This window comes from Procambarus clarkii, chromosome 82, assembly GCF_040958095.1.
Source record: "Procambarus clarkii isolate CNS0578487 chromosome 82, FALCON_Pclarkii_2.0, whole genome shotgun sequence".
Taxonomy (NCBI): domain Eukaryota; kingdom Metazoa; phylum Arthropoda; class Malacostraca; order Decapoda; family Cambaridae; genus Procambarus; species Procambarus clarkii.
The window spans coordinates 400,166-423,009 of NC_091231.1; the positions used below are offsets into that span (position 1 = coordinate 400,166).

A 22,844-nucleotide genomic window follows, 5' to 3' on the forward strand; every position below is an offset into this window, starting at 1 on the left:
ACTCTTCACCACTCTCCACCACTGTCACCCATCTCACCGCTGTCACCACTCTTCACCACTGTCACCACTCTCCACCACTGTCACCCATCTCACCGCTGTCACCACTCTCCACCACTGTCACCACTCTCCACCACTGTCACCACTCTCCACCACTGTCACCCATCTCACCGCTGTCACCACTCTCCACCACTGTCACCACTCTCCACCACTGTCACCACTCTCCACCACTGTCACCACTCTCCACCACTGTCACCACTCTCCACCACTGTCACCCATCTCACCACTGTCACCACTCTCCACCACTGTCACCCATCTCACCACTGTCACCACTCTCCACCACTGTCACCCATCTCACCACTTTCCACCACTGTAAAATTCCTCAACGATAACAGTGACTTATTTTATCTAAACCCATCCAACACCACCCATTTCTCAGGTGGAAGAAGTGATGGTGTAATAGGTCCTGGTCTCTTAGACAATGCTATCCACGGATCATTATTGCAAGAGTTCGTGATCATTATGCCATACTAAGCATATACACTATTAAAAATGTCAAATCACACGTCATAAATGAACAACACATAATATCCATGACAACTTGCACATACACTTGAAGCGCAAAATACAAAAGCGCTGTGAATGTGTCGAAGGGAGCATCGCGATTTTTTTGGGGCGAAAGGTAGAAATCGAGCGCTAGGGGATTTGTCTCCATTGTAAAGCGAGTGGCGCCCGGCAGGACGGGTACTTATAGGCACCAATAACGATAGTACCATCGGGTACTAATGGGCCAGGCTTCACGGTTACGGGTTATTCATGCCCGTGCATGAATAACCTTGGGTGGCTCATAATCTTCGTCAATCGTTTGCATGTAGGCCCCTCCTAACCACTTCACATACTTCGGTTACCTCCTTGGTGTGTTGTACAGGCTCCTGTGTCAGGTTAGGTCTGCGCTGGTGGGTTTTGACAGGTTCCTTCGGCATGGATATCCTACTTCCTTGTCGGGTCGTGGGTGCCGGGTTGTAGACCTGCTCGGACGAGGTGATCCTTGATGGACTCGCCTCGCCTCCACGCAATCATTGGTGGATTTTGCGGGAAATTCTCCCAAGACGGGTGGTCACTGTATGCGTCTCCCTCATCCAGGGCCCATACGTCTGAGAGTTTGTTTTAGTTTCCCAGCAAAACCAGGAAAGAACAGGCTAGGGAGGATCCATCTCCTATCCTCTAACCGTGGGGCCAGGGGCCTGAGAAGTTGTTCCTTGGTCTTTCCGCGTGTTATGGTACTTTTTTTTTTTTAGATATATACAAGAGTTGTTACATTCTTGTACAGCCACTAGTACGCGTAGCGTTTCGGGCAGGTCCCTGGAATACGATCCCCGCCGCGAAGAATCGTTGTTACAACCAAGTACACATTTTACTGTTGCGTTAAACAGAGGCTACAGTTAAGGATTTGTGCCCAGTAAATCCTCCCCGGCCAGGATATGAACTCATGCGCTCGCGGAACGCCAGGCGAGTGTCTTACCACTACACCATGGGGACTAGATCATTATGTCATTACTTACAATACAATACAATACAATACAATTTTATTTAGGTAACTTATACTTAACACTTTGTGTTATACTTAACACTTTGTATAACACATACTTAACACTTTTAAGTATAACTTATACTTAACACTTTGTGTTATGGTATAGTTTCCACATGGTACTTAACACTTAAGTGTTAAGTACCATCCTATGTACCCTAACAAACCCAATGTACCTTCTTGTATATAAATAAATAAATAAGTAAATAAATATAACTGTAAGGGTGCTATAACTGCCCCTAACCCAGTAACAACAACACGGCCGTCCAGCGTCAGCGTGAGTGGCTGCTGCTGCTGCTGCTGCTCCACAGTCCACCTGGGGGCGTCAAAAAGCGTGTTGCGAGTACTGTCTGCAGGGTTACCATTTTGCTGAGAGGCAACAACAACTGTGACTGATATGACACTGGGTATTTTCTTGTTGGATCTTAGGGCGTCGAGCTGTACGATCAGTCGGCGGGTTCCTGGTGTACCCTCTGGATGTGGTGGGGGGTCCATAGAATTACCCAAATCGGCCCAAATCGGCCCAAAACTACACAAATCGTCCTAGCATTACGTAAGTAATGAAGAAATATGGTATATTTACTTACTATAATGTTGGTGCTACACGTAGAACATGATCAAACCTATTTTTACTCTGAAATAATCTAATTTCGTAACGAAATGAGACGTAAATATGAGAGAGGTGACGCCATAGGAAGTCGACGGTCCAAGCGACAATTGTGTGGAGCGACTTATCCAAGATATATGGTCGCCTGGAGAGTGTTTGCTGCCATAACAGCCTCCTGTACACAGTGATCCAGTCGTCGTATTTCATGGCTCAAATTGTCGCAAATTTAATTGGTAATATTAACAAGTAGAATGTGTATTTATAATAATATTTTTCATAAACAGCTACAAAATATTTAATATTTATTAAAAAAAGTGTCTGGAAGTTAAATCAATTCCACATGACAATAAATTTGTTATATAGATACTAGCGTTATTCGTTGGTATGCGTTCGCTATTTAAACTACTCCAGTCCTTTTCGTTCATAGAACACCGAACCCTACACGCTCTCTGATATATTGCTTAATTAACAAATATTCACAAATAAAGATTATATTTATATATGTTATCAGAAAGGCAGATATAAAATAGTTTGTGTTAATGTATCACAGAGATTATACCTTATTAGAGAGGAAAAATATTCATATTTTAAACAAGGCTTCTTGGCCGACGCTCTCCCTTTCGATGGGAACTATGACCTTTTGAAAATCAATGTTAATTGAATCTAGATATTGTAAAAAACGAAGTTTTTTATGTCATCAGAAAGACATATAAGCTGCATGTTAATACTTTGGTATAAATATAACTGAAGTGAAAGTGAAGATATATGCCTTTTTATAGTTACTTGATGGCTCGCTCAGGGAGTGTGAAGGCCTGCACACAAGCCAATCAATTTTATAATTAATGTACATATATGCAAAGTTACGTCAAAGGTTTTTATTTCAGAATAAAGACAGATGTAGACGATAATGTAAATACATTTCAAGGAAAACATATCTTAAATGAAAGCAAAGATATGGTCAAATAAATAGGCAATGCTACACCATCGCCAGTGTCCGGACACATGAATATTTGCATTAGGTAGGTGAAAGGAAATGTACCCAACCATTGCCATTTACGCGACCAGTTTCCGTTCTTATGTTCTTACTTACATTTATTGAAATTGATCATCATCATCATTTACAGAAATAAATTAACATAAAAATGTAGTAATTTTAATACACAAAACAGAAGTAGATATGTATGTAAATTATGACGTAGGATAGGATCACTATTGCAGAACTATTCGCATACTTTGCGTCATTATACACAGTACTGGAATTTAAAAAAAATCGCGGAATTCAGAGATAACACCATCATTAGTGTCCAAGAAAAGTGTAAGTACTTCATTTATAATGATGTGCTGCCCAAAATCTTAGCGAAGTATCTAAAAATTGCTTACTGTAAGTAATTCATGCAAATGATTGTAAAGCCGTCGCCCAGTTGGTTGGGTGTGGAGCACATGACTGTAAAGCTGCCGCCCAGTTGGGTGGGTGTGGAGCACATGACTGTAAAGCTGCCGCCCAGTTGGGTGGGTGTGGAGCACATGACTGTTAAGCTGCCGCCCAGTTGGGTGGGTATGGAGCACATGACTGTAAAGCTGCCGCCCAGTTGGGTGGGTGTGAAGCACATGACTGTTAAGCTGCCGCCCAGTTGGGTGGGTGTGGAGCACATGACTGTTAAGCTGCCGCCCAGTTGGGTGGGTGTGGAGCACATGACTGTTAAGCTGCCGCCCAGTTGGGTGGGTGTGGAGCACATGACTGTAAAGCTGCCGCCCAGTTGGGTGGGTGTGGAGCACATGACTGTTAAGTTGCCGCCCAGTTGGGTGGGTGTAGAGCAAGACTAGTAATTGGACGACTCACCATAGATGTAAAGTGCCTAGTATAGTGACTTGTGAGCCTCTTGTTGAATCACTTGTGATACAAAGATTATTGATGTGTGTATTTGTGTGGGTGATTGAATATGTATGTGAATGTATATGTATGTATATGTATATAAGCAATTGACGATCACGAAACAATAATCATTTGTATGCGGAAAATTTCATATTTCATTTCTCTGGATTTACCGCATATGTATATATATGTACATGTATGTATGATTATGTGTACATGTATATATAACATTAATAAGAGGAAATGAAGATGAAGAAATGATAAAAAGAATGGCAATAGTGGATAATAATAATAATAATAATAAATAATAATTTTTATTTAGGTAAGGTACAAACATAAAGAGATTTTACAAAGTTTGTTGGCTTTATAGATAGAGCTAGTACATACAATGCCTAAAGCCACTATTACGCAAAGCGTTTCGGGCAGGAGTAGTAACACACTTAAGAATTATTCAGTAATAAACACAAACTCGTCCTTCACCTATGGTAAAGGAAAGTCAACTTTGAAGGATTCAATTTACATGAGATTAAGATTAGGATACAAATATATCTGGCAATACGGAGTTGATGTCAGTGAAAAAGATAAGGATTGTAAATTATGTAGTATGCTGCACGCCCACACCTTAGAACATTATGTATTAGAGTGTCAACTTATTGATAACTATAGAAATAAGGAAATAAGTAATGTACCACATCAAATTGTTTGTATGTGTGATAATGGTATGATAGACAGTATACTTAGGAGCTACAAAAATTTTGCCCCAAGAGTGTAACAATTAGATGCTGTACTTAATATATTAACCTGCAATGTTAAATGGGATTCTTGTAATGTTAATTGTCTATTTGTACTTACTGAATTTGTGCGCCCCTTGAGGGACTTGCAGTAGAGGGGGTAGAAATAGCCTAAGTTACTCTATCCCTTTGAAATGTATTTTTTTCTTGTCTCAATAAATATACTTGAACTTGAACTGTAAATATTTGTGGCTTCCTGACCATAAAGTTACCGCCGCAGAGGGTAAGAGACCGGATGTACCCAGTATACAAGCCGCACTAGCTATTAGTTCATAAAAGCTGACAACTTACCCAGATAAACATTACTTCCTAATTATATATATATGCAAATAATACAATTGAAATGTTTAAAACGTGATTATATATATGTATCATGTGGACAGGTTTTAATGTAATTTTTTCTCCTGATATTCGGGTTCTTTATTATGCTTCATCTTGAGGCAAAGCCCAATACCTTACGCCATATTGATGCTCTGTCCACAGATCATTCTCTCTCTCTAAAATCATATACATTGATGGTTTCCTACACCGCCCCACAGGTGCAGCTGCAAGTGCAGTTGCCTCTACCCATCAAACAGAACTATTTGCCTTGCTTGTTACACTAAAATGTGTACAAGTGTGTGTGTCTATATATGTATTAACACGATGTACTGAACGGGGTGAGAATAGCTTGAGCTACCTCATCCCTTTGTGTATATTTTACCTCAATAAACTTATTTCAATTTCAATTTCAATTCAAGTCTCCAAACTTGATGCATTAATTGTAAGTGATTTTCTACCATCCTGCATTAATTGTAAGTGATTTCTGCCATCCTTAATTGCGCGCAACTCTCTAAGACACAAATGTAACATGACCGTGTCTGAAGCTAGACAGAGAAAACACAACATTATTAGTGATGGTAACATAATCCATTTCATGTGAATTCCATCTTCGTTGACCTCCGAAACTTGAGGAATGGTCCAGAAAATAGCTACTAAAGTTTAAGTCAAGTGTGAAGATACTTTAGTTGATACTTAGATACTTCCAATAAGTGTAAACATAAGTGCTGACGATGCTACCTTCATCTATTCAGACCCCAACCCAAACGCACTATATAATAATGAAAATAACATTTAAAAAGTCCACTCTTGGATGTAAACTAACAAGCTCACATTAAACATAAAGAAGACCGACTACTATTTTTGTTCGGAAGAATCCTAAAACCAAATTCAACTTCAGATACACAATGTTAACATTAGCAATAATGATTATGGAAAGTTCCTTGACCTATACATAGACAAGAGACTGAACTTCAGCATCCACATACAACACATATGTGGGTGGTGAGAGAGAGAGTGAGAGAGTATTCACCTAGTTGTGCAGGCGCGGGTTGAACTCTGCTCATTCGGCCCGCCTCTTAACTGTCAATCAACTATTACTAACTACTTACTATTTTTTTCTCGCACACACACACACACACACCAGGAAGACATTTACAGAGAGTAGGGAATTAATTAGGTATCTGGGAGCTAGTTAAGTGGTGTGGGATTTATATTTTGAGGTACTGTATACAATGTTCACAACAGAGCAATGTATAATCATTTCATTGTATACAACACATTTTGGTGAAATCCCACAGTATTCCTAGACCAGAATCATAAACATCTCTGACTTGCCACAGCAATTAAGGCGCCGGGCACCGCGGGCTCCAGGCATGTGGATTTATGTTTATTTCTGTTACGGACCCAAGCCCAACGTCCGAGCACGGAGCAGTGACGACCACGCCATCTGTGGGTCAGCTCCCGAAACCCCCTCCAAATGGACGGCGTCATCAAGTGAGGACAGGAAATACCAGCCACAAGGGCTAGTTTCCCGTCCTGGTCAGCTCATAACACAGCCGCTGCTGACCTCTGGTGAGGTGGCGCTCAGACAGCAACGCCATCTATGGAGTGGATAGGTGGGCGTTTGGGTTTGAGCCGGTAAGTGACGTGCCTTAGTGTGTCTTAGTTCCTATAGGTTATAGGAACAGCCCTCGTAGTGATAATTGCGTCATTTATAAAATACCTTGTAAGGAATGTAATAAGTTCTATGTTGGGCAAACATCTAAAGATTTAAAATGTAGAATATCGCAACATAAATACTCTGTAAGACATGGCCAATTGTCTAATGCTTTGTTTGTTCATTTGTCAGAAAAAGCTCACCAAATTGATTGGAAGAGTGCTTCTTCAATAACAAATTGTAAAAGCACCTATAACAGAAACATAATTGAATCTGCTTTGATACAGATCACAAAAGAAAGTAATTTGAATATTAGCAGTGGTCTATATGTTAGATCCATTTCTAATAGATCAGCTAAAGGGCGATTTAAGTAGGATCATTGGAAAACATTTGTCTTACTAATTCATTGTATATATTTACCATTTTATGCTATAATTACCTATGTATTGTGCTTGTATGTTCGCTGTATCAGATGGGCCATTGGGCTACATCAAATGGGCCAATTGGCAGCATCTGATGGGCCAATTGGCAGCATCTGATGGGCCAATGGGCCGTCTGTGTTGTCCAAGTATTGTACCTCACCTCACTTCACCACTCTCTCCTGCCTATTTATACCCATCACTCGATCTGTAAAATCACTCCTTCTGAAGATGTATTAATATACGAAAGTACTTAAGGAAATTCCTGTTTCATTTTTCCTCCGTGGTCTGACATTGTCATATATATATATATATGTCGTACCTAGTAGCCAGAACGCACTTCTCAGCCTACTATGCAAGGCCGGATTTGCCTAATAAGCCAAGTTTTCATGAATCAATTGTTTTTCGACTACCTAACATACCTAACCTAACCTAACTTTTAACGGCTACCTAACCTAACCTATAAAGATAAGTTAGGTTAGGTTAGGTAGGGTTGGTTAGGTTCGGTCATATATCTACGTTAATTTTAACTCCAATAAAAAAAAATTGACCTCATACATAATGAAATGGGTAGCTTTATCATTTCAACAGAAAAAAATTTGAGAAAATATATTAATTCTGGAAAAGTTTGGTTTATTAGGCAAATCGGGCCTTGCATAGTAGGCCGAGAAGTGCCTTCTGGCTACTAGGTACGACATACATATATATATATATATATATATATATATATATATATATATATATATATATATATATATATATATATATATATATATATATATATGTGTGTGTGTGTGTGTGTGTACATGTATGTATGCGTGTGTGTACATGTGTATACAACATTAATAATTTTGTAACTAGCGTCAAACACTGTTATTTGCTTAGCTAACCGAACTAGAGGGTTCAGTTCCTGAACCGATTATGTGCCTCTGTAATCCTTTACACCACGGCCCACGGGATGGGTATGGGGTGCATAATAAAGAAAGAAATAGAAGAAATTGAAATTGCATAATACGGTTATTGACATTCAATAATAGTAAGATAAAGCAATGAGGACCAAATGGGAAACCAGTGATCAGATGAATATTACAGACTCAAGAGTAGCCTTCTCTTCTTGTATATAAATGAAAAAATAAATTCGTTTGTTTAATTCTAATGCTTGTAGGCGAGAACAGTTGTGAACGCCAGCTAGCGCACAAGTACATGAGCGCCCAAAATACTTTTACACAAAAGACATGTACAGACAGGCGTGTGGCTTCTGACTTCTTTTTTATTGATTAATATTAAATATTAGGCGCTTACCTATAATAGTTATCATTTTATGCAAGTATAACTCTCACATAATAAATATAAAAGGAGTTTATAAAAAAACTGACAGAAGTGTTGTGTTTTGTGCGTTGTATCGTGTTTGTGGGTATTCGGGTGTGTTGTGTTTACGCTGGCGGGCGGCGTCCTTACCAACTCCGGATTATGTCTATTACATCACTAAACTTCATTTAATAACTATATGCCTGTTAAATAGAAGATTTTAATTGTTAATAGCATTATATTGTCGTTTTAATATGGAACACGTACACATATGCGAAACGTCTAAAGCTGGTGTCCGAAGTGGTAAAAATATTAGTGTGCGATGTTGTCAATGTACGGAGTGTCTTGTATCCGAGTCCATAGGAATTACCGTTTGTCCTGGCGCCATCTATGTCTTGACAGCAGTACTACTAATGTTCCCACGTTATGTGATTATCGCTATACGGGTGTTACGGTCAGTTGCTCTTCTATATATGTTTATGGACAACGTAGGTGATTTGAGGCAATTTGCGGCCAGAGTGAAATAGTATCCACGCGGTGAGTGATGGAGGAGGATATATACTGCTGTGTACTCGACCAGCGGGTGAGAGGTAAGTTATATCGAACAATTATGGGGAATAGATGGGTTATTTTAAGCGTAGAATGTCAGGTAACTGGTAACTACACAGATGGGGTAGTGTTTTTTTAAGTCTTTATTTACTAAAGTGGAATATTACATTATGCCTTTAGCTGAACAAGTCTACTGGTGGGGGAAGTAGACGGGTTTTATGAATATTTTACCTAAATATTTGTATTTGGTTAACTAGTTCAGCCGTTACCAGGGAGGGTGTTCCTTTAATCTAAAAACTCTAGCTGGACAAAGTGATTAAATAAAGAAATTGAATAGAACGAAGTGGTTTGCCAGGGTGCTTAACATTTAGTTTAGTTCACTTACTATGCAGCCCATGCGTAAAGAATGCAAGTTTATCATATTGAATTTACCGTAGTTTTACTGCATTTGATATACCGTTTTTACCCTATTTAATTATGTCGGGTAAAGGCCGGTCGTGGAAAGTTCCAAATATAGCAAGTGTTAAAGGAAAAGTTTGAGTTAACTTTAACGCTTAAATTAGTGACCCATTAGCTTGGTCTATTGTGAGGAAAGTTTCTAGAATCTAACATTGCAAGTGCCATTTCTCTACTCTTTTTGAGAAACATGACTAGATACATGAATCGCATAGTTTTATTACTAAATGTTCATGGATTAGGTTGCATAGTTGAGGAAATAGTGATAAGGTTTGTGATTTTGTGTACCTTGACTTCAGCAGAGATTTTGATAGTGGCGCAAAATTGATAGGGGCTCGGATCATTGGGAATGCTGACTGAAGTTGATTAGGTCATGGCTATACCAAAGGAAATTAGTATAAATGGGGTTAAGTTGGGAGAAGTGTTGTAAGTAGTGCCTAAAAGCTCTCCTTGGACCTCGGTTATTCGCAAGATTATGGTTTAGACTGCAATAGTTGCAGAATTGGCAAATAAAAAAATACCGATGCCCTATATAGTTTTGAAATGGTTAAGACTACCAGATGCAGTTTAATGCTGACAAATGTAAGGTTTGGGGGCTAGGTAAAGATGAGATAGATGGTGTAGATTAAGAGTATTAAATTTTTTGCAGGTGGTAAATTCTCCCCGAGCTGGCACTGCTCTCCAGCCTGGGATGTTGATTGGTTAGTCTTCAACTGCCTCCCAACATGGTAGTGAGGTCCTGAGCTGACATGCAGTGAGGAACGTGGAAAGCTTCCTGAATCGGCTCCCTTTCAAACCAGCAGCTTGCACAAATGTTCCAGTTAACATCAGAATAGTGGATGAAGCCCACACTAAAATGTAAGTGGTACAGTAAATGGACACCCCCCCTCCCTTTTGACACTGAACAGTTGGGAGAATATAATATAAATTATATATAAATTATAAATATAAATTTTGTATTGCTTTTATTCAAATGTTATACATGGTTGTTAAATTAAAGTTTGTTTGCAATGTTCCAGAAAAATGTTCATGACTAAAGTTGTTGGAAAATAAAATTTGTATAGGATGTTGACTATTAATTACAAACAAAGCTAGTCATTTCAAAAGATGGGACAACAAGATACTTGGTGTGCCATTTAAAACGGCAACTGTTAAACTGGTGGTACAGGTATGAACAAAATAACATCGCTATGCGAATAACTTTTTAGTAATATTTACTGTTCACATGACAGGTTGTGGAAGGTCCTGGCAACAAAGAGCTGCAGGAAAATACTTGCAGATCTACAGTAAGTAGTGTTGTGTACATTGGAATTAGAGGGTAGAAGTTAATTGCTAAAAACCTTTTAAATATTAGGGTATGGAAGTCTAGGCTTAGGCTAGTGGGTACCATATCTGCAAGTTTAGTCCTTTCAGGAATGTATTGAATAGAATGGTATGTTGAAATTGTAATGTGGGGCATTAGATCTTAAACAGCATAGTTGAGGGTGTTTTATTAATAAAATTTTAATGAAATATAAATCTTGTTTAGTTAACATTAAATGTTTGTTAAATAAGCTTTAATCTATAAATGTATAACACTGTTAAGGGTAATCATGAGTCAAATAAAGTTAATGGCAGGAAAAGTTTTGTGCTAAGTGATGGTATTTTTCCCTTACGTAAAAAAAAAATATTCAATGTTTACTTTAGCTTGGTTTTAAATTTATATAGTTTTCCAGAATGTGGTTTGGAAAGTCCAGAAGTCCCTCTTGTCAGTTGCTTAAACAGAATCATGTGAGTTGTAGTAAAGGTTAATCTGAATAGATTTGCATAAAAGTAAAAAAATAGTAATAAATTAAACAATATAGCATTGGCTAAAGATAAATGTAAATTGCCATTGAAGTGCAGTTGTGGAGAGTTTCTCGAATGACATTTACTGGAACTTGGCAAATTGATGCCATATATATTTATATTGCTAAATTAGATCTTTACTACTACTACTACTACTAGAGTATGTAGGAAAGGTAAATTCCTTAAAGAAATTTTTTCCATCTGAATTTGTAAACTACTGAATGCTAATTTGAAAAGTAAAGCAAGATTGGCTTTAAATCTGAAATTAATTTGTTGAAATATTTTTCAGGTGAGTGATTATGATGCATAGACTGGCTTGGAGTGAGTCTCCTTTACTCTAAAAAAGTGGGTGAGTTTGAATTTGATGTTTTAGCTATATCAATGACCTAATCTTAATTCTCTTATCTAGTCCATTTATAGGTGTGTAACCATGTCCTACTGTTACAACCCACAGGGGATGATGCAGTTTGTACTGATCCTACCCCATTCCATAAAAGGGGACCAGGCAGTCCTGCAGATTTCCCTGGCTTGGCTTTTTCAGAGCTTTGCTCTACTACCCATCTAATAGATAGACTAGATTTGCATAGGTTTAGGGACCCTTAACAATGGTTACATTGTTAATTCTCACAGGGCTTGTTTGCTGAATGGGTGGATGCATCTAAAACTTTAGTGCCTGGCATGCATTGTACAGTGCTTTCAGTAAAGCATACGTACAATGTATTGATGGCACTAAAGTGGTGGATGTAGTGCACCCATTTGGGGAACAAGCTCTGAAGTAAATTATGAGGAAGGGACAGGCCTTGCTGAGCCAATCTTAAAAGATTGGGTGTTAGGATTTTTTGGGCTTATTATTAGGCATTGGTGATAATAAAAGTAGTGTCCCTGTTTAATGTTTATTTGTCTTTTACAGGTGATTGTCTCTGGAGTTGTCTTGGCCTTTTGGATCTTCTGTTCATCTAGGAGCATCTGTCCCACAACCTGAAACAGTAATAAATATTAGATGTATTATAAATACTATATGTAAAACTTATTAAATAAAACAATTTTAATAACTACTTTATATACCTTATCCTGAAATTATGCTGAAAATTGTTTACTACTATTGATGCAATATTTAAACATCTAAATTTTTTTACTTTGAAAATGAATACTTGGTAAAATTTACACCTATTTGTAACTTGTTACATAGGTGCATGCAAAATGCATTGAAAATATGTAAAAGTGGACTACCTATTCAATTTACATAAATATTGCAAATTAGTCTGAAATATTAGTTAGTTTAAGTAGAAGAAACTTTAGTCAATATTTTAGTTTTCATATTTGAAAGTAAATTTAAAGCTATGCAACACCAAAGCTTTGTACAAGTTATGATTTGTAAATTTAACAATGATCTTAAATTAACTAAACATTAGAAAAGTGACACTGAAGCATCTATACAACATGGTTTTCAGTCTTTGGTAACTTAAATTTAATCAAAGGTCTTAAATGATTTGTCTGCCAAACTCGTCAGATATTCTGAAATATTTTACCTAGATTAAAACCATCATTGCTTGAAAGGGGCAAAACAGATTACTGTCAATTAATTTGACCTAACATCTGCAAGGTCCTGAAGGAATGGAATTTTTTTTGTTAAACTTTGTTTGCTAAAAACAAACCCTGTGTAATGAACCTGCTCATTTTTTTTAGAAATGGTAATTGCAACATTACAAAGGCCATTGTTTTAATAGCCAAAGTACCAAATGAAAGACCAAGAAGCAACAAACAGGTACATGGTAGAAAGGACAAAAGAATGGTTACGAGGACCCTTTCATTTGTTAAAGAAATGACTGGGAAAAATGCTGTCATACCACAAGGGGTCTTAACCCTTGTCATATACATCACTGACATTAATCTAAATATTACCAACCACAAAAATTGCTGATAACATGTTATAAAAAAAACAAAGAATATAATATTGAGGCCTTAATGCAGATCTCTAACTCTACAAATAGTAACAAGACTGGCAATTTCTTAATATAAAACCAAAAAAAATCCAAGACCTTGCACGTGAGCCAGAACAATCCATATCACAACTACCACATTAAAATGAAACAACAATGAAGGTAAGGTAATTACCAAAAGAAGGCACCAAACCGGGAAGGCCATGTAGCACCATCAAAGTGCGAAATAATCAGAGGGCGCTAAATATCACCAAGAATGCCAATACACGAACAAAAACGCATAAGGCGAACGATATCAAAAGTATCCGATTCATCTAGAATTCTATCGAGGGACGGTCGGAAAGCAAGACACACGCTCGTCCTGGAAGTCAGGACATTCAACAAGGATATGCACAACTGTAAGAGGGACAACGCAATTCGGACAATAAGGAGCAGGGCGGCGCTCCATTAAGTGACCGTGGGTTAAGCGGGTATGACCAACCCACAGCCGTGCCAAAGCAGTGTCCCACCGCCGGTTACGGTGGCAGGAGGAAGGCCATGGGGGGACACTAAGTGTGAGAGTACGCAGCTTGTTACCAACCACAGAGGACCAACAACCCTGCCAACGGGGAAGAATGAATAACAGGATAAAAGTCGGAATAAGGAATACCTTTACGGGAGATGGGACAAGAACGGATAGCTTCCTTAGCGGCAGCATCCGCACGCTCATTGAAACACCAATATGGCTGGGAACCCAGCAAAACTCTACTGATTTAAATTTACTAGAAATAAGAAACAGCCAATGTTGAATCTCAATGACCACCGGATGGACAGGATTAAAGGACCCTAGAGCCATGAGGGCACTACGAGAATCAACTACAACCACAAAGGAGGAATGAGAATGAGAAAGCAAGAGACGAAGAGCATAGAGAATAGCATAAAGTTCTGCCGTAAAGACGCTAGCCTCCGAAGGGAGGCGACACATGTAAGTACGGTCAGGAAAAACAACAGAGTAGCCCACACCATCCGCAGACTTAGACCCATCAGGGAAGATGGAAATAGAGTGGGAGTGCAAAGAAAAGTGCTCAAGGAAGAGGCTTTTCAGAATTGTAGGAGGGGTAAAGGCTTTAGTAATACAAGTCAAGGACGTACAAAACTTGGGAAGGGGGACTCCACGGAGGTAATGAAGGAACAATACGAGGAGAAACATTAGAAATATGAACAGAAAGAGAATCCTGTAAGCGAGATAACTGGACAAAGTGGGAGACAATGAAGAGGAACAGGAACCACAGGAGGAGGAAAAGTCAATGCACGACAGAGGCGAGAGGAAGGATGTTGGAAGGACCGCGCAAGATAGCGAAGACAGTAGCGATCACGGCAGTCCTGAAGAGAGAGAAAGCCAGTGTCAACATACAAACTAAGGGCGGGAGTCGAACGAAAGGCACAAGAGCCGAGACGCAACCCAGTATGGTGCAAAGCATCAAGACGGCGAAGAGTAGAAGGAGAAGCAGAAGAGTATGCAGGGCAACCATAATCGAGTTTAGACAGGACGAGAGAGGAGTGCAAATAGAGGAGCGTGCGCCTATCTGCTCCCCAAGAAGTATGGGACAAAACATTAAGGAGGTTAAGGGCCTTAGAGCATTCAACTCGGAGGCAAGAGATATGGGCTGACCAAGACAAACGAGTGTCAAAGACTAACCCCAAAAGCTTCGCGGAATCCCTGTACACAATGAGATGACCATAAAGCAACAACAATGAAGTAAAGGTCCTTTCAGTAAGAATCTATCATTCACTGAAAGTTGCTGCAGTTAAAAATAAAAGAAAATACAAGTCCCTAGAAATAAACAAGCAACCTTTTTGACTAAGGAAAAGAAGGTAGTTATTCTACTGTATAAATCTAAGTATTCACTTAGATAACTGTATCCAAGCATAGAGGTTCCCCCCCCCTCCTCCCCTTTCAGAAAAACATCTACTTTCGAAAAAGTTTAACATTGGCCAACAAAAATGATTCCAGAACTAAATTGCCTAATACCAGGAACAACTGAGAGCCATGACAAACACTGCAACCCTCTCCTACCCCCAAGTCTTATGCTATTTATGATCCAAGGTAATTTGACATACTATACTGTACTTCCTACAGACGAGTCTAGTGAGAGGGTGATCTCCTGGCGATTAAATTGAAGCACGATACAGGTGTCAACGAACATCAGTCAGCCCACTTGTCAGCACAGTAGATAACTAATGACATCATAATCTGCAGTGTTGTATGCCTCCCTGTGGCCATTTAAATCAATAAAACACAGGGTTGTGGCAATGTTTACAGCATAAGGCAAGGTATAGAGGAATCCTGGAATGCCATGTAATGTGTAGTCCTTGAATGTGCTTTAGGCAACCAAATTGAATAACAACATTTCTGGTGTTCGGCTATATAATCCGAGTTTCTCATTCGGTATAATGTTTTAAACCTAAATAGGAATTCACTTTAAAGGTCAATTTATTTGGAAAGTGCTAACCAGATTCCAAATTACTGAGCTCTGAAAGTACTACAAGGCAAGTTTAACCGAATGAGTGTTTGACTATCCATACCCCCATGAGCTATGTGACAACACTGAATAAAGAAAGGGTCTTTGAGCATTCACCGTGCAGGTATTTGACATGACCAATATAGCCAAGTGTTAAAGATCATTCTAAGCAGTTCTGCACAATCCATATACTATCAATTAATATAATTGTACAATGGTGCTTGGTGGATGATATTTCCTATTAAAACTCCTTGGACAACTGTTTGTATTAGACATTTTAAACCTACAAATGGTAGCCCTAGATATCGCACTACAGTATTAATTACAAGATGAACAATGTAAAATCAATACCACAACAGCAAAGGATGACGGCTTTTCAACAACCGACAAACACACAGGTCTAACACCAGCCATCCCGAGAGAGGACGTCCCAAGCATGTACACCCCACAACTTTACATCACCTTTGCTACCTCACGCGAGCACGCAACAGCATGAGGATGCCATACTCCCAAACCAACTCCATGCACTTTGAGGCTTTAACAACTCCACATTTAAAAAGTTGATTTAAAAAATCAAACACCTGCATTTTTCCCTAATTAAATTTACTAAGGAAATGCACACCAAGCCATGAAACTTACAATGAAGATGAACAAACTACACACAACTGTCACCAAACTTCCACATACCACCCCCTTCTCACTCCTGCCCTCCCTCCTTAGGTGCTCTGATTGGCTGAGCACCTGAGCCACCACCACTCACCTCTTGTTGTGAGAGCCTAAAGCATGTTTGGTTGCACTTTAAAAGTTCCCGAGTGTACTCGCCTAATTGTGAGTACCGCCTGCCCGGTTCACCATTTTGTTTTTCAGTCTACCTCAATTTACCCCTTTACAGTCAAATATTATGCAAAATTCTGTTTAAGACTTGTCCCTTCTTAACTTAAATAACTGCTTTGGCCATCTGCAATCTTTCTAGGTGGGTAACAATGACTCTTGAGGCCAGAAAGGACTTATCAAACGGCGATCATAACAATACGGTACACACACAAAATCACAACCTGATATACACCAAGCAGAAAATCCACTGGAGCTGTGAGGCGACGTAAACCCTTGCCCAAGGCACTGGCAGCTGCATACTCTACCACAGTATATTACTGACTTTGTAAAAGTCTTACAACCGGATTTCCCCATAAATCACAGCAAGTTTTGAGGCCCCTCCTTGAGTCAACGTCTTACGTAAGCCCTACAAGCACTCAGGTGAAGGCTGAAGCAGTTCAACACCATACGCCTCAACTTCAAATACACAGTTGAGAGGCGGGACCAAAACGTGATTTTCTGTGTGTGCCTGAAGTTGGGGCATACGGTCTTGCTTCACCCTTCACTTTACCCTTCACCGGCGTACTTCAGGGGTTTTATTTAATACTTGGACTGGCTTCAGTAGGGCCTCCAGACTTTCTGTGGCTTCACAAGTGTCACGTGAATCCCCTGCATAGCAGTGGAACTGCCTTTTCCCTTCACCTTCAATGCCTCTGCACTGGAAGTATACATCTACACCAGCCCAGAAGAGTCATCAGTCCTGCCACCTCTCCATACCCCCCAGGGCCTGGCACGGCTTGGTACGACTCAGAGGCAAGCCGGGCGCCACTGCTAACTGCCAGTTTGTCCCCACAAACAAGCAGTTAGCCGCCTTCAACTGACAGTGGTACAGCTCAACACAAAGGCACCGCCAGCCACAACGAGCAGTTTGCTAGTTGACCAGATGTCCACCTCGTGTTGACACTGGATGAGTCATCACCGCCGGACTATATAAAGAGCGCTGCCTCCCTGGAGAGGCAATCTCTCCCTTAGTGCTCTAGGATCACCTTGGTGTCTCTAACCCGTCGTCCACTTCCAGCCAACATCGTGTGACTGATGCCATGGTGGTATGGTAGCTGTCTTCAGAACACCAGTATATCTTCATACTTTCATTCATTGCTTATAGTTTATTTTTGCATTTAAGGTCATACTAACTTGTTCACCTTTGCATTACATGATAGTCAAGTATTGTCATGTGTTATTTTTGTTCATTACTATTTCAGTAAATTGTTTAATTATTTATTTGATAATTTTCATTTGTTTCCACCTGCAACTTACACACTGCAAGGCCAATAGCAGCATTTCTTTCATTTATGTGAGGGAGAGCCATACCATCTTGGTTCAGTATAGCTGTGATCTTCTTCTTGAGGTTATCTTGAGATGATTTCGGGGCTTTAGTGTCCCCGCGGCCCGGTCCTCGACCAGGCCTCCACCCCCAGGAAGCAGCCCGTGACAGCTGACTAACACCCAGGTACCTATTTTACTGCTAGGTAACAGGAGCATAGGGTGAAAGAAACTCTGCCCATTGTTTCTCGCCGGCGCCTGGGATCGAACCCAGGACCACAGGATCACAAGTCCCGCGTGCTGTCCGCTCGGCCGACCGGCTCCTGGTGATACCATAACCCGTCACACAAGATATCCAGTTGTAAGACTTTTACCATCAGTGGTGGTAGAGTATGCAACTGGCAATGCCTTTGTTACAGGTTCGCTTCATCTCACAGCCCCAGTGGATTTTCTCACACATTTGAATACATGAAACAACTTTATTTGATACATTCCAAACCAAAGTACTCTACAGTACAGTAATTATCAAACCATCAAATGTGTGGGATAATCATAGTGCGCTAAATATCACTAACGTCGCCAATACAAGAACAAAAACGCATACGGCGAACAATATCAAAGGTATTGAATTTACCAAGAATTTTATCGAGGGACAATTGACAGTGAGGGATGGTCGGGAAGCAAGACACGTAAGTCCTGGAAGTCAGGACATGTAGAGACAACGGTTTGGACAATAAGAAGCAGGGCAGCGCTCCATTAAGTGCCCGTGAGTTAAACGTGTATGACCAATAAACAACCTCGCCAGAGCCGTTTCCCACCACCGGTTACGGTGGTAGGAGGAAGGCCACGGGAACACACTACTCTTAAGAGCACGCAATTTGTTACCAGTAACAGAAAACCAACAACCCTGACAACGGGCAAGAATGGGGAAATGAATAACTGGGTAAAAGTCATAATAAGGAATACCTTTACGGGAGATGGGACAGGTGTGGATAGCTTCCTTAGCGGCAGTGTCCGCACGCTCATTTAAGAACACACCAATATGGGTGGGAATCCAGTGAAATTCCACTGTCTTAAATCTACTGGAGATAAGAAACAGCCAATGTTGAATTTCAACTACCAAAGGATGGACTGGATTAAAGGATTCTAGAGCCATGAGGGCACTGCAAGTGTCAACTACAAACACAGAGGAGGATTGACAGCGAGAAAAGAGTTGATGAAGAGCATAGAGAATAGCATAAAGTTCTGCCATGAAGATGCTAGTCTCCGGAGGCAGGAGACACAAAGGTGCAGTCAGGAAAAACAACAGAGTAGCCTACACCGTCTGCAGACTTAAGACCCATTGGTGAAGACGGAAATAGAGTGCAAGTGTGAAGAAAAGTGTTCAAGGAAAAGGTGATTTAGAACTGTAGGAGGGGTAAAAGTTTTAGTCATGTGGGTCAAGGCTTACAGAATTTAGGAACGGGGACCCCTCCATAGGGGCAAAGACGGAATGACACGAGGGGAAATATTGGTAACACAAACTGAAAGAGCATTTTGTAAGAGAGACAACCGTACAGAAAGAGATAGGTGGTGAAGGGGAACAGGAACCACAGGATGGGTAAAGGTCAAGGCATGACATAAACAAGAGTGAGGGTGCTGTAAGGACCGTGCAAGGTGGAGAAGACAGTAGCGATCATGGCGATCCTGTAGAAACAGGACGCCAGTTTCAACATACAGGCTTAGGGTAGGTGTCGATGGAAAGGTACCAGAGCTGAGCCGTAACCCAGTATGATGCAGTGTGTCCAGATGGTGAAGGGTAGAAGGAGAAGCAGACGAGTAAACAGGGCCATAATCGAGTTTAGACAGAACGAGAGAGGAATGTAAAGAGAGGAGCAGTGTCGATTAGCTCCCCAAGAAGTAACATGACCTAAAGTTAGTTAAGGGCCTTAGAGCATTCAACTCAGACGTAAAAAATATGGGGCGACAAAGACAAACGAGTGTCAAAGATTAGCCCTAAAAGCTTTAGCAGATTCTTTGTACAAAAGGGGATGACCCCTGTTACCTAACAGTAAATAGGTATCTGGGAGTTAGCTGTTACAGGCTGCTTCCTAGGGGGGTGCGTGTGTGGGAGAAAAAAAAATTTAGTGGTTAACCACTGAACTGCTCTGTCTCCAAATAACACCCTGGTGCACAAGAAATAAATTCTTTCCAAAAATTTTTTTTTCTCTTCTTATATTGTTAAAATGCAGAGTCTGATCACGGGGAAACTAAACACAAAATATTGTATGTGACTTACTTTAGCTGCGATGGAGCTGGGATGTTGAGCAAATTATGGGCGCTGAGCGTTGGAGCGATGGGGGTCTGTCGGCCCCGCCACCCCGTGCGACGGCAGTTGCTGCGAATAAAATGTTGCGCAATTATTTTGAAGTTTCTCATTCATTTCTTCTTTTTTTTTACTGTAATATTATTTAAAAGTGTGTAATTTGTGGAATTTATATAATTCAAAGTATAGAACATCGCTATGCTCAAAATTATGGGCCTCATATATGCGACATATTCTACAATCAAACAGTGTTTTTGCTGTTATTACACTATATACACACATTGTATATACCCATCTACGTATGTATTCACCATAACGATCCACTATGTTGGTATGGTGAGCCCAAAAAACATGAGTGAGCTGCCACACCCTGCCAGTCCTCCCTCCCTCCTCCAACACATTACTCGCCAACATTCCTCCTCCCAAAATACTGTTATTGTGTTTATTACACTATTTACACACGTTATGTATAAGTATGTACATGTTTTATTCATGTACATACGTACATACTTGCCATCTCCTCACCTCTCTCTCTTGCCTGCTTAATGCTCTTGCTTCCCTCATCTCATCACAATCGACTTTATAATGGTCCAGGACGGATCGAAATGTCGTCGTCTATTCAATTTCCAGTGTGTGGTTTGGTCAACAATGAAATCTTCATGCAAGATCTTATAAAGAAAACCCCTAGAACGAGTTTTGCAGATACGAAAGAGTTTAAGGTGAGTAGGGGATGGTTTGAGAAATTTTGAAAAAAGACGTGGTATTCATAGTGTTGTGAGGCATGGTGAGGGTGCCAGCTCAGACAAAGTAGGGGCTGAAAGATTTGTTCGTGATTTTAAAGATTTTGTAGATACTGTATTGATGGATATATTCCACAACAAGTGTTTAATTGTGAGGAGACATGGCTATTCTGGAAAAAATTGCCGAAGAGGACATACATTACCCAAGAGGAGACGTCACTGCCCGGACACAAGCTAACTTGGGCTAACTTGTGTCAGGATAGGCTAACTCTTGTGCTGTGTGGCGATTTGAAAATTAAACCCTTGCTCGTGTATCATTCCGAAAATCCAAGAGTTTTAAAAAATATATAACGTGCAGAAAAACTGTGATGTAGAGTGGTTTGCCCTGCCATCAAAAAATATCTGCAAGAGAAAAGTTTGACACTAAAGGGCCTGCTTCTCGACAATGCTCCTACTCATCCTCCAGACTTGGAGGATGCATTGTTGGGGCCAATTTTTTTTTTTTTAGGGATATTCCTGCATGGGCCCTAAGTTTCTGGCTAATGAACCAATGACATGAAGGAGGAGTTTTCAACCTACCTTGTGTTAGGTGTGCAGAGGTCAATAGGCTGAACATAATGTCAGGAGCAAAGGGGGGCATTTGCCTCTTCAAACACAATTATGACCATCTTCATCTCTTCGAACTATCCTAAATGCTCTCTTCACCTGTCTGACCAAATTGGGTGTCCAGACCACCTTTGAATCTGAAATTGTAAAATTAATAGTGATTTCAGAATATTCAGTCCATTTATACTAACAAAATTATATACAGTATACTGTAATTGAAATTTTACAGAATGATAAAGGCAATTTAGCAACTTTGTTAAAATGCACATGGGGGAAATACATGAAAATAGGTTAATATGGTTTGTAAGGTTGATGGGAAATGTTTATTACTTTTGTGATTTAAAAGATGTATAGCCCTGATACTCCATCCTGGGTGCATTCCACCAGGTAATGACCACAGCAAAAGTTTTCCACGAGGCTCTATTGTCACACAAACTTTTCACATTTTCAAACTTGATTCATCTTTCCCCCCCCCCCCTCGTTCCAGGGGTTTTCTTTAAAAGGTCTTCATGCAAATGCCTTGGTTTCTCACAAATGATGGCCTCTGAAATGCTATCACCTGCTAACTCTTTGTTGTGTATCCAAATTAATAAAAACTTTTTAACATCCTCAAGTGTTTGTGTTCTTTGTTTCGGGATTGTTGATATGCCTTTTGCCACTTTAATGCTCATAATGTCCTTTTTCTTAGCAAGTATAGTGCATATTGTTGACATAGATTTGTTGTACTGCCTAGCTAGTTCAACAACCTGTGCACCATTTTGATGTTTATGAATGCTCTCTTGTTTTTCCTCTATGGTCATTCTCACATGTGTTTTCTTGGCTTGAACCTTACCACTGGCTTTCTTGGGACTCATGGCAAGATATATCATAACAAATTTTATGTTCAAATAGCCAAAAATCCCAAAACAAATGTAATGCTTTACAAAGAATTCAGGCGCGATACTTACTAGGCAGGAGACACTGGTAAACTGAGGCGCGATCACCATGCCACCACGCGCTAGGTCAGCCCATACGCATATCAACAAACTCATTTCCCGAGGCAAAGTTTGTAATCCGATTCAAATTTTTCGAAGAAATTAGGCTCGTAACCCGAAAAGTTCATAAATATTCATTCGTAAGCCGAGGTGTCACTATATATAACTAAAAAATTAAACTCGGGATTACTTTCAACCCCCACCCCTTTTGCTCTACTCCATCGCCACCTACCTTCACCCCCCTCTATG

The 22,844-nt window shown here is 40.0% G+C and overlaps 3 long non-coding RNA genes across 7 annotated transcripts in view; 2 read left to right on the forward strand and 1 right to left on the reverse strand.

The window, feature by feature from the left end:
* Positions 1-45: 45 nt before the first annotated feature.
* Positions 46-5,032, forward strand: LOC138358213 (uncharacterized). The gene is made up of 2 exons (XR_011225239.1): positions 46-2,138; positions 3,077-5,032. It is a non-coding gene; the product is annotated as an uncharacterized lncRNA (long non-coding RNA).
* Positions 5,033-8,130: 3,098 nt separating this feature from the next.
* LOC138358212 (uncharacterized) lies at positions 8,131-12,434 on the forward strand. Of its 4 annotated transcripts, none has more exons than XR_011225237.1 (6): positions 8,131-9,151; positions 10,216-10,424; positions 10,799-10,852; positions 11,282-11,336; positions 11,683-11,742; positions 12,304-12,434. It is a non-coding gene; the product is annotated as an uncharacterized lncRNA (long non-coding RNA). The 4 variants fall into 4 exon arrangements; XR_011225238.1 differs by having other exon boundaries at positions 8,132-9,151; positions 11,683-11,738; positions 12,304-12,413; XR_011225235.1 differs by lacking the exon at positions 11,282-11,336 and having other exon boundaries at positions 8,145-9,151.
* Positions 12,273-22,844, reverse strand: part of LOC138358211 (uncharacterized) — a 17,748-nt gene continuing 7,176 nt past the window's right edge. For both annotated transcript variants that reach the window (XR_011225234.1, XR_011225233.1), the window contains exons 3-5: positions 21,595-21,758; positions 20,249-20,347; positions 12,273-12,371 (exon numbers count right to left, since the gene is read on the reverse strand). This is a non-coding gene — a long non-coding RNA (uncharacterized lncRNA). The remainder of the gene's footprint in view (positions 12,372-20,248; positions 20,348-21,594; positions 21,759-22,844) is intronic.